This window comes from Homarus americanus, unplaced genomic scaffold (assembly GCF_018991925.1).
Source record: "Homarus americanus isolate GMGI-L3 unplaced genomic scaffold, GMGI_Hamer_2.0 scaffold25483, whole genome shotgun sequence".
In the NCBI taxonomy this organism is placed as follows: Eukaryota; Metazoa; Arthropoda; class Malacostraca; order Decapoda; family Nephropidae; genus Homarus; species Homarus americanus.
The window spans coordinates 622,632-635,243 of record NW_024726235.1 but is presented as its reverse complement, the minus strand read 5'-3'; the positions used below and the strand labels follow the sequence as shown (position 1 = coordinate 635,243).

Sequence of the window (12,612 nt, the reverse complement as noted above, 5' to 3'; positions counted from 1 at the left end):
GAAATTGTCTCCTTATCTCATGTCGAAATCTTGGATGTGTTTCGTGTTAGTTTCCTTCCTACGTTTCAGAAACTACGGTGCCAACACTCCTTGTTTCACTTAACTATCATTAGATGTTTATTTTGATGCTGGTGTTAAAAATAATGACTGTACTACTTGATATAATGATGATGATGATGTTAAGTGATGTGGATAATGACTGTAATTATGATAGATGAATATTGAGTAATGATGATGATAATGTAGAGGAGGGCGGTAATGGATAAAGCTGACGATAAAAGTGGGAATAGAGCCACAAGTAGGAGATGAGAGTGCCAAGAGAACAAAGGAGGGGGAGGATAACAATGGGAGAGGATGCCAACAATACTACAGGTGGCACCGTAAGAGACAGACAGACTGGTAGAAAGATAGACAGGTAGATAGATAAACAGATAGACAGGTAATGTCACACCAAACTGTAAAAAAAAAAAAAAAAATCCCAAAGCAACATGAAGGTAAATAACATCGACCTGAATGTAAATGAAATCGACTCGAATGTGAAACAAAAATCGACATTTAATACGAGTAAGATCGATCGAACGAAAAATATCCTCTGTTGATCCGATCGACCCCTTCAATATTACGTATGACGTCACAAAGGAGAGAGAGAGAAAGAGAGAGAGAGAGAGAGAGAGAGAGAGAGAGAGAGAGAGAGAGAGAGTTGCCATTAATTAGCAAACAAAAGGGAAGGTATAGCGGTTGGATGAATGGTTTAATGAAATAAATAAATGAAAGGAGAGGAACTGGATGAATAGGTAGGTGAATGAATGAAGGGAGGAAGAGAGAGGGAGAGAGAGGGAAACACGACAGCATAATATAATGTAGCTTAAAATAGAGACGAGGAGGAAAGTGAGAAGGGTTTGAGGGAGGGAAGGTGTGGAAAGAGACCAAGCTAACTCAGGGTTGTGGAGGGGCGGGTGTGCAATTAGTAGGGTTTCATATTAGATGTTATGATTCTTGGTGATTGGGGCCATTTATTCGTGCTGTTGGGGTGGTAAAGTCGGGCTTGAATCTATATTAGTTGGTTTATACTGGCGTTTATAGGTGTGTGTGTGTGTGTGTGTGTGTGTGTGTGTGTGTGTGTGTGTGTGTGTGTGTGTGTGTGTGTGTGTGTGTGTGTGTTTCTATAAATGCTATAATATCGGGGAGTATTTATAGTTTAGTATTGGCTTGTGTTGTATAAGAATAATAATAATAACAATCATGATGAATAAAATAAATATACTAATAATGACAAAGAAGGATAATTATAATGGCTAAGAGACTCATTATAGCTTTCATTTGGACGTCATGGAGAAAAAATTGGAACATTACCCATGACGTTGACCCCCCAACCACCAAAGTTCACCATTTACTGTTTATCCATCTTAGTTGACCCGTGACATACAGACAGACAGGGTCATTCAAATACCTTGCAAGTCCCCACTGCTAACCCACAACACCTCCATTATACTGTGACTCCTGGACAATATTGCGAGAGACTGGTCATGATAACCCCTTGACCAGTCCAATAAAGGCGGCGGTGGACACTTGCCCTGACGTACTGTACTGGGGTAGTGACTCTCTCTCTCTCTCTCTCTTCTGTCTCTCTCTCTTCTCTCTCCTATCTTTGAGGCTGTAGTGCAGATTACGTGGTGCTATCCCCACTTAAGCGAGGCAGGTAATTGTATTGGTCTCACTAATGTAAACATCAGATGCGGTCGGACACCTATCGAGTCGACAGTGAGGGCGGTTTACATACTACAACATACAATAAACGCCTTGAGTTTATTTTTTATATATTATTGCTGTGACTTTACCTCCAACACCAAACGTTTTCAATCTCAAGAATGAAGTGTTTTACGGCCTTCTCTTCTCTGGGTGACTCTGTAGGTAAAAACTGTTATTGTTTGCCGATATGAACACACACACTGGGTGGGCCGGGGGATGAAGTGTCTTGATTGTTGTGTTCCGTGAATCAATATGATGCACTTCAGTTATGTGAGCAAATTTGTTGATAATTCAAGTCAGAACTTAGAAACAAACATTAAATAAGAATAGTATTGTAGTTATAATAATGTTATAATTAAAAGAGCAATGATCGTGATAATAAAATGATTGATTGTCAGCACACACACACAAGGGTCGTCTCATTCATCTCCTTACAGGTCTTGATCCAGCTCAGCCTCATACCCAGAGTGCCTCTTAAGACTCTCACACTCGCCTGTCTCTAATTAGTGGTATGAGAGAGAGAGAGAGAGAGAGAGAGAGAGAGAGAGAGAGAGAGAGAGAGAGAGAGAGAGAGAGTATGTGAGCAAAATGAGGAGATAAAGACTGCGAGATATGAGGCCCTGACCTTAGAATTTATTATTGTTATTATTATAAACGAATATATGTTCGGTAATATTTACATAATTGTGAAAATAATTAAACTTTCATTATTTTTATCAGTTTCATTATTATTATTATTTTATTATTATTATATTGCCATATTAATTTAAATCTTGGTATTGTTTGTTTTTAGTTTTAATTATATTCTCTTAAAAGACGGAGATTTTCTCGTGGGTGTTTTGAGACCCCACATAAAAGCGTATCACCCAGGGAGGTTTTGTGTGTGTGTGTGTGATGCAAACTTATCTCATTGTCTATCATAGTTGGGTAAGTATGCTGTAATGAGCTTAGGTGGGGGGAGAGAGAAAGACCAACAACTTCACGTAATTATTGCATTTTTTCGACGATTTTGTTTCCCAAAGGTTAACAGGGGAAACTATGTATACCTATTAACGAATAGTTTGAAAGACATCATTCCGACAGCGAGTCATAGCCGACCTGCTTAGTGGGTTGATATTTTATGTTAGGAATATTTTATCACATTGTGCTTTAATACTGTTAGTGATTTAGTCTTGGTTATCTGGATGTTCGATTTGAGTTTTGAGAGAGAGAGAGAGAGAGAGAGAGAGAGAGAGAGAGAGAGAGAGAGAGAGAGCTTACAAGAAATGGTCAATGCTCGTGGATCCTTTGCTCTCTCTCCCTACGTCAGCATAGTCAGGAGGAGCAGAGGGTAGTGGAGGGAGGAGGCACGGCGTTGTAACAGTGCAGAGGACGTGACCATCTGGCCTCCGTGGTAATGGTCACGGTCAGCCACCCTGATACCTGTGGTGGTGAACAGGAGATGGGGAAGCCGACAATTATGGTTGAGATGATGACTCCTTGTTGTGGTGGTGGTGGTGGTCCGGGCTGGGTGCGTCAGCTGGTGTTGTTTTGGTCTGGCATGGAGGATGTCAGCAAGTTATGTTGATTTGGTCTGGGAGGGAGGAAGGGGGGCGTCAGTTATGGTAGTCATGGGGGCGAGTTGGCTATTGTTGTCATTTGCAGTCTCCATTCTCGTTACACTTTTCACTTCGTATTCTTTTTCTTCCTTCTTCTTCCTCCTCCCACTCCTCCTCTTGACCTTCATCCTACTCCTCCTCCAGCATCTTTGTCTCGTGTCGCCTTACCTCTGTTTACTTACTGGTGTTGTTACCATGGCAACCATCCACCTACCTCCATCCTTGAGATGAATCTGCTTATACCCACACGATCAAACACGACCAATGATTATTAAATGATACACGATTGCCAGCGAGTCTCTGTGCCAATCTTACATAACGTTCACACACACAAGATCTATTGCAGGTAAGTGTCTTTGAGAATTCTTTGTATTTATTTAACTTGATTGTATTCTTTTGAAGTATCATAAAGGGATTTCATCTCGGTACGACGAGCGTGCGTGTGTGTGTGTGTGTGTGTGTGTGTGTGTGTGTGTGTGTGTGTGCGCGTGTGCGTGTGCGTCCCTCCCATTAACCAGATAACTAACTTGGCTGATAGCTAATCTCCGATAATAAATAAATACAATCTAACTTGCCCAAGACTTGAAGAGAGCGAGAGAGAGTAAAAGTTGATAAAACATCTGTAAATTAAACCCAGCTCAACTTGGTTTGGTGATGGAGTTGAGGTGGTGGTTTATCTTGTGTTGAGGACTTTATTGCTTTTGTTGAAATGTTTAATAAAAGATCTTAAAGGATTTTATATTTTTAACTTGTCAGGTTTTATGTGAATCGATTCTATATATGTACGATTTTAAGCTGGAAAAGGAAATTTGTTGGGGGTTTGTATATACTTAAAGAATGCTACGGTGTTTTTTTTAACTCGTTTTCGTCATTGATGTTAAAATAATATATATGGTGAGTAAGAGGCGTAATAGTGTACAATTCAGCATTAATTTTAGCACCCCCAACCCCCCCTTACAATCTATCATGGCGATAGGTAGGTATTGAGACACTTGTGCCCAGCTTGACATTCTGAAGGGACTTGACAAGCAACAATCTGATGTTATAATGTGATACAATTTTTTCGTGGATTTTATATTTATTACGTAGACATGAAGACGAATTTGACATGTTACAACCCACCTCAATAGACACATCACAATACCAACCCACCACAAATGTTCGACCCACCATACTGACCTGCCCCACTATACTGACCCCTCACAATACTGACCCCCTCACAATACCGACCCACCACACTGACCCACCATACACACGTTGACCCACCACAATACCGACTTCTACAATACCGACTCTAATAATACCGACTTCCACACAATACTGACTCTACACACTGACCCCCACAATAATACCGACTTTAATAATACCGACCCCCACACACTGACCCCTGCTAACAATACTGACTTCTACAATACCGACCCCCCACAATACTGACTTCACAATACTGACCCCCCACAATAATACCGACTCACCACAATACAAATGGGTTAGCAACATACTTTATATTCCCAGGCAAAAGCGCCGTGATAACTTACTGCCATAGGACTCTGGAAGAAAAGTTATCAACGCTTCATCTAACTTGGCCTGAAAAAGGACGTAAACTTTACCCTCTGGAGATATAACCAATTCCACCAGACTGGGAACGACTTACTTGAGAGATAGGTCCCCCCCCCACCCCCTCCAAGGCACCTGAGAAATTACAAAAACAAATAAGGGACAGAGAACAGAAGAGATAAACTTCACATTGAGGAAGTTGAGTGAAAAAAAGTGAATAAAAAAACAGATGAAAGGATGAAGTCGGAGAGAATCGCCTCTGTTCTTTAATGCGACTTCCTCTTGAGTTCCTGGAGAAGTGTTAGTTATGTTCTTGTGTGATTTAGGTTGAAATTTTTATGTTGGTTGTACGTCGTCGTTATTACTTCTGGGAATGGCTTGGTTTTATGAGTGTTTTCCATGGTTGCTTTGGTTTTGGTTGGTAACATTGTCATTCATGTCCTTCCCTTTTTTTTTTACGGTTTGATCTTTCAGTATACTTTTAATACGTGAAGGACTTATACTTTAAACCAGGAGAGTTTTATAGAGTACTCTGGCAGTGTCCTGTTTACACATTCCAAATGGTGAAGTATAATGAGTTGTCTGCCTGTAACTCAATGCAATTCTTACTGTTGATCATACCTAACTTTTTCAGGTTCCCCCACACCCTCCCCCACCTTCGTCAGTAGTTCGTTAAAGATAAACTTTACGCCCTCCCTCGGCCTCATATGGCGTTATATTTTGTCCTCTATAAACTCCTGTTGCGGAAAGTTCCTAACGAGTTGACTTACGGTAACAGTCGTAGTGATGATGTTTGGGTAGTTGGGGCGTGGTCTCTCTCTCTCTCTCTCTCTCTCTCTCTCTCTCTCTCTCGTGAATATCTTTGCAATAGTGTTGCAGCTAATTGTGATAACAGAAACCTGCATCTGCAACCCACCACAATACCAACCCACCATAGTACAGAACCCACCACAATGTCTCTTACAGGAACACAACTTGTCAGTACACTGGCCAACTTGAGGTCTTCCTAGGGAGCTTCTTGTTAATTACACGTGCGTGGATAATTGAACAATCGTTGTTCCTGATGAGCCAATCACTTCCGAGGACCAGCAGTCGTTAAGCGTCATCGCCATCTCAGCTTAACGACCATCACCGGAAGAATTGGCCTCGTTTATCCTCTGCCAGTAGAAGATGATGGTGGTTTGGTTAATGATGATAATGGTCTTTGGGGACTCATTCTTGTCCTGTGTCTCTGTTCACTAGTCCCGCCCAATATGTCTCTCTCTCTCTCTTGACTTTCTCAGAATTCATCAAAACTTTCGATTCGTCTCTTTAACTTTCATCTCAAGTCATTCGTTTTCTCAACCTATAATTGGCCGAGGGTGAAACTTAACCTCAGTGTCAGGTAGAGATAAGAGGAAGTATTGACAGCTATAAGTGGTCTGTTTAACGTTCGGTTGGTGGAAGTTGATGTCTGGCTGTGTGTGTTGGGTCATGATCATCAACTTGTTATTGGTGTTTTTCTTGACCTGTTGAGCCTATTAAAATCCATCTTCTCGGGGGTGAATTTTATCGAGTTGCTCTTTGAGTGATCACCCGGATAACTGATATTGTATTCCTTCTTGTCCTGTCACCAAAGTCCTGACACTCGACGCAGGATGGTGTTTACATAGTCGTGGAACTTATCACGTCATAATTACGTTACTATATTAATTAGGTTACTGTATTAATTAGGTCACTGTATTAATTAGGTCACTATTATGATTTTGGGTACTTAATTGATCTTAGCTGTAACTCATTTGTATCTCCTACAGAACAGCTCATCATCAGCCACTTGATGCTGTACCAAACACTGCGTAATGTGTCATAGTGGTCAGAATCTGCCTAGTGCCCATGTAATACTCTTTATTTTTATTACACACATATACACAAACACACACACACACACACACACACACACACACACACACACACACACACACACACACACTCTCTTTTCCATCTATCCTCAACATATATACAGTATTTCATAACAATATGCTGTAGAAGGTGAGACTCGGGTTACATAACAGGTCACTGCTGCTGGTGGCGACAGCAGCAGCAGGTGGTGGTGGTGCCCTCAGGGGGGAGCCACAAGATCCGAGGTTCTCACGGGTCCTCTCATTTGTTTTTACCCGTAGATGAGAGGTCTAATCTAACCTAACCTAACCTAACCTAACCTAACCTGACCTGACTAACTTAAGAGTGTGACAGCCAAAATTGAGTAGAATTTGCACTGAGACTGTACCACGACACCCTGCCACCTTGTCTTACTGAGGGGTGACATTATCGTGCAGACCTGGAGGAACTTAGCCTAGAGGTGTGTTGCTCCCTCACTGCCTGGAGGAGGAGGAGGGGGGAGTTGTACACGTTTTATCTGCTCTCTCTCTCTCTCTCTCTCTCTCTGTTTATATTCTCATTTCTCCCCTTCCTCCTCTTCGTTCTTTTTTCCCTGACGCTAATTAATAGTTTCCCATTTACCTGACTTCCCTTCACCTGTGCCGTCCATTCTTCCTCCACACCTGGTTCTGACGTCACTCTTACCTGAAATGAAAAGAAAACTCGCTGTCAAATGAAAAAAAAAAGTTAGTTAAAAAAAAGATGACCATCTGTAAAATACGTGTTTTTTAATGTTTCTTTGTGAATTTACTTTTTTTTAATATACGCCCCGCGGGTTAGTGAAAGCAGTTTATATCCCGTGTGGTGACAGTTTACAGTACAGCGAAGACTTTAACACTTTGAATAATTTAAATCTTGATGGTATTATTTATTATTTTAACATTATTGAATTTAATAAAAATAAATCATAATACATTAAAATAAATAATGCAGTGAAAAATTATACGCTTGGCCCCTCTTCAGTGTAAAAGTGTATAATGAAAACACCTCCTTTGCCAGAACGGTTAGGTTAGGTAATTACAGTATTGAGTCTTGACGGTTTAACATGGATTTCCTAGTTATTTCCACACAGCCATAAAATATGTATAATATGCTTTGTTGTCATTACCTGTGTTGACATGAGAGATTTGTTGTGTACAGGTGTGTGGGTTTGGTCTTTCTTGTCAGTTTTCATATCAGCCTCCACCACTTTGAGTTAATATCACAGCTCGGTCGCCCTTGTTGATATTTCAGTACAGTACTGCGCTATTTTGGTCAACTTTGGACAAACATTATTGAAAAGTCGACGAAAAAGCCCCAAATTTTGAATCCGATTTTTTTTTGTATAGCTGGTCGGTGTTGAATAGGGGCGCTGTACAACACTGTCAGCCTCGTTAAATTAGTCAGGGTTATAGGTCATCAAAGGTCACCTGGTCAGATAAAGCCTCCAGTAAAGCCGTATTGTTCCACCTATTCCTCACCCCATTGTTACCCTCCCACCCATTTCTCGCCGAATTAACCCCCTCCCATTCCTCCCCCATTACCCCTTCCCCCTATTCCCCATCCTATTACCCATGAAAGGGGAAGGGATAGCATCTCTCGTCGCCGCCTTCACCACATCCAGTCTACAGTACTAGGCCTATCACCACTGCTACTATAGGTCTATCACCCACAAAGGGAATAGCCTACCACCCTCTCACACCACTACCACCCTTTCACACCACGACGACGACCACCAACATATTGCAGGTGGCGGTGAAGGAGGAGGAAAGATATTACAAACCACCAAAGAAAATTTATTCCACGAAATAAGTCTTTGTTGTTATTGTTTTCACCAAGCCGCTAACTACACAGTGAGTCGCTAAGGCAACCAACCACGTCTACCAGTGTCACTTCCGCAGATCACCACTACCACCCTCCACAACTGTCATTCACCACCCACCAACATACACTACTACCGCCATCAACAACCACCACCTCTGACTCAACCAACCACCATCACCATCAACCACCACCAGCAGGAGAATTGTGGTAGTGCCCCAGTCCGAGAACTGTAGCAGCAATGTACACGACGTATATGGCTGTCAAAGATAACGAAATAAATACAGGTTACGTACGTTGAGTTGGTGAGAGAGAGAGCCAATCAGGTATTGTGTTAGAGAGACAGCCAATCAGGTGTCAGCTTGACTACCTGTATATTAGTTACTAGGTAGGAGTTAAAGAGAGGGGTAAGGGAGGTTGAAGAGGGATGGGTGGGTGAATGGAAGGGAAGGGAGGATGAAGAGGGAGATGGGATAAAGAGGGAAGGGGAAGAGGGAAGGAAGAAAGGGAGGAGGAAGGGAAGGGAAGATAAACAAGGGTGAGGCGGGGAAAATAGTAATGGAGGAAGGAAGCAATGAGAGAGGAAAGAGGAAATAAAGGAGAGGAGAAAAATATTAAGAGGGTTAATGTGAGAGAGAGAGAGAGAGAGAGAGAGAGATATTATTATACTCATTACTGTATCTCTCACTGTCTCCACCTGTGTCATTATATATATGAGACGTTATCTCTCCAACTCTTCTCACCCATATAATATTGTCTGTCTTACCCTGTCTCTTTAATTACCTCACCCCTGTCTCATCTCACCTGTTCCATCTCTCTTTAATTAACTCAATACTTCTGTTCCATCTTTCAGGATCGTGTGAGCCCAGGTGGTTCCACTGTGGGGAGAACGGAACGATGTGTGTGGAGCAGAGGTTTGTGTGTGACAGAGACGAAGACTGTCCCTCTGGTGAAGACGAACTCAATTGCCGTAAGTATTTTGTGTGTGTGTGTGTGTGTGTGTGTGTGTGTGTGTGTGTGTGTGTTTTATTTGTCCTATTAACTTTATGTATATTGTAATTTATGTATAGAATCGTATGTTAGTCTGTATCAAATTAATCGTGATAAATGGCAGGTGTTTCGAAGATATATAATTAATTACATGGTTTAAAAGATGATTAATTATATTGCCGTAGTTTTACATAATATTAGTGGGGGTGTCAGTTACTTGTGTTGAGGGTTGATTAACTATAAACAAAAGGTTCTAGGATTAGTTTTAAGTGCTTTGTGTTAGGATTATATAGTGGTGTGGGAGATTGTGTACTCGACTTCAGGTTATATAAAGGAGGTTGACAAAGGTGCAGGTGTCTAAGAGTGGGAGGTGTGTGTGTGTGTGTGCGCGCGCGCCTTCATTATGTTCTTGACTTAATGATATTTTTCATCTAAACACATGACATTAAAAAAAAAAAACTGAACCAAAGTCAACACAGTGATAAGTAAACACACTGATTTATAGGACTGAACGATGACCTTTGCCTGTGGATCAAAGACATGGGTGTAACATGTTCACACACCAGTCAATAGTTATGATACTGTGAATACTGAAGAAGAGAGAGAGAGAGAGAGAGAGGGGATTGAATAAGACACAGAACAAGAAGAGATTGATGGAAGAAAGGCCAAGTGATCAGGAGTTGAGTGTGAGTAGACTGTAAAAGATCAAAAGAACGGAAATGGAAACTTGCCGATTGATCTTTCTGAGGGTAAAAAACAAAAACATAAAACACACAGATACAAAAGAACACAGTGATGAGGGTTACAAAAGAAAGATCCTGGGGTAAGAGACATCAAGTTTAGACAAATATATATAATAGGTAGATGACGAAGAGAAGGATCTGTCGCTTTGAAGGAGAGAGGATAGACGGCAATCAAGACTCAGGCAGATAACAAGAAACGTACGTGTGTGTGTGTGTGTGTGTGTGTGTGTGTGTGTGTGTGTGTGTGTGTGTGTGTTTCAGTTTATGCCAGGACACACACACACAAACATACATCAAACACCAGGAGAATAAAGGCAGATAGTAACAGTTTCAGTGAGATAATCAGCTTGGCTTTCGGGAAGAAGGGCGAGAGACAAGGGAAGCAAAGAGGGTGACCAAAATATGATGCTATATATCTACTGACTGAACTATGAGGCAAGTGAATGAAGGTGGTCAGGGAGAAGACTTATAGTGAGTTAATTAAGAAGTAAACAAGGGAAAGTGAAGCCATGATAAGTGGGTGAGAGGGCAGCAGTGAGAAAATTATATATAGTGTTAATTTGTGTTTATTGTATACAGGGAGACGCTCAAGATTATGGTCACCCTACTCTTCCAGTCTCCCCCTCCTCCCCGTCTCCTCTCCCTCCGTGGTGTTTCCTGAGCAGTTATCCCCGGCAGTGGTAAGAAGGCCACATACCCAAAAGTGGACTGATTCAGCAGTAGGTGGCGGCAGGTTTGGTGAGGGAGGATTTTTGTAATTAATATTTGGGGTGGAGGGGAAGTGGTTGCTCTGAGATGATATTCCAACCTACTCACCTCACCTCACCTTACCTCGCCTCACGTCCAGGCCAATTTGTGTCGATGATCTAAACATTCACGAATCTGTGCTGTGAAAAAAAAGGTAATACTGAAGATAATGAAACAAAGTCGGTACCTGTTTAGACTCTAACCCTCACCAACACGCCAGATAACCAACACATTACCATTACTACCATCCAAAGGCTCTGTGAGTGAAGTGTGAGAGAGAAAGAGGAGAGAGAGGGTGTAGGGGAGTTGTTGGAAATGAGTACGTTTATTAGTAAGAGAAGACACAAACAACACGCTTCCTGGACATTCTTTAAAACATTGTTCTCGACCTTCAAATCATCTTTAGTCAGGAACTGTACTGGTATGTGAAGATGGTTCAGCAAGAGGTCGTGTTTTCTTGAACGTTTCTGTGATAGTTAGTCAGTTAATTAGTTGATAGTGTGTGAATCAGCTCGTACACTGTTTTTATTAAGTATCGCTGAATCACTGTAAATTTACCAGATCTCGGATTTGTTGTGGTGAGTTGGCTAGTTTGAGTATTTCTTGCCAGGTTGTGGGACACAGGCCCTCTGAGGTGTTTGATTACATCGCTTTATGTTGGTGGTAATTATCAGATGGAGTTTTAAGGACAAAAAACTTCGACCACCCTCAAATTTTTATGCTTGACTCCGACTCGGCCTATTTGAACAACTGTTTCTACCATCCTAATGTAATTTGTATGTTGTTCTCGACAAAACCTTCGACTCGACTCCTCAAATTTTATGCTTCCGACTCCGACTCCTTGGCCTATTGCTAACAATATTTCTACCATCCTAATTGTAATTTGTATGTTGTAACCTGCATAGGTAAGTAAAACACCGTGGCTATACTGCTACAGCTTTATTAATGATCTGGACGATATTTAGAACTACAAAAAGATGATAGGCTTGACTTTCAAAGTTTCGTCAAAAGAAAATAAATTTATTAAGAATTCAAGATATTAACTAGAAAACACCATTTACATGTATATCTAAGTTCGATCTCAGCATATGAATTTTGTTTAAGCTCATAATCTGATGTGGATCTAAATGATGATCCTACAATTCCTTTTTAAAGTAAAAGTATATATTTATGTACATTAAAAAGAAATGAATATATTAAGGAAAATGGATAAACCTTACATGATTAAGTTATTAAATTAAATTTGCCTTAATCTCACAAAAAACAGAGTTGTGGCCAGCTAATTGTTTTTTGTAGCTGAGAGCCTCTGTGCAGTTTTCAACGAAACAAAATTTGATATAATTCAAAATTTCAAAATGGTAAAGAAGCGACTATCGTCAAAAATTATAGTGCTATACTGTGCCTGCTGATAAATTCATAATAATGTATAAAATGGAAATAAATTCTTTTAATAATTTAAGAAAATTAGTGGGATCAGTGGAATCACTGCAATGAATATACCTGAGTTCATATAT

General features: G+C 40.8%; 1 long non-coding RNA gene across 1 annotated transcript in view; it reads left to right on the top strand.

Moving 5' to 3' along the window:
- The window catches only part of LOC121865557, a 63,966-nt gene extending 54,378 nt beyond the window's left edge, over positions 1 to 9,588 (top strand). The window contains exon 3 of the long non-coding RNA XR_006088773.1: positions 9,472 to 9,588. This is a non-coding gene — a long non-coding RNA (uncharacterized LOC121865557). The remainder of the gene's footprint in view (positions 1 to 9,471) is intronic.
- Positions 9,589 to 12,612: the final 3,024 nt, after the last annotated feature.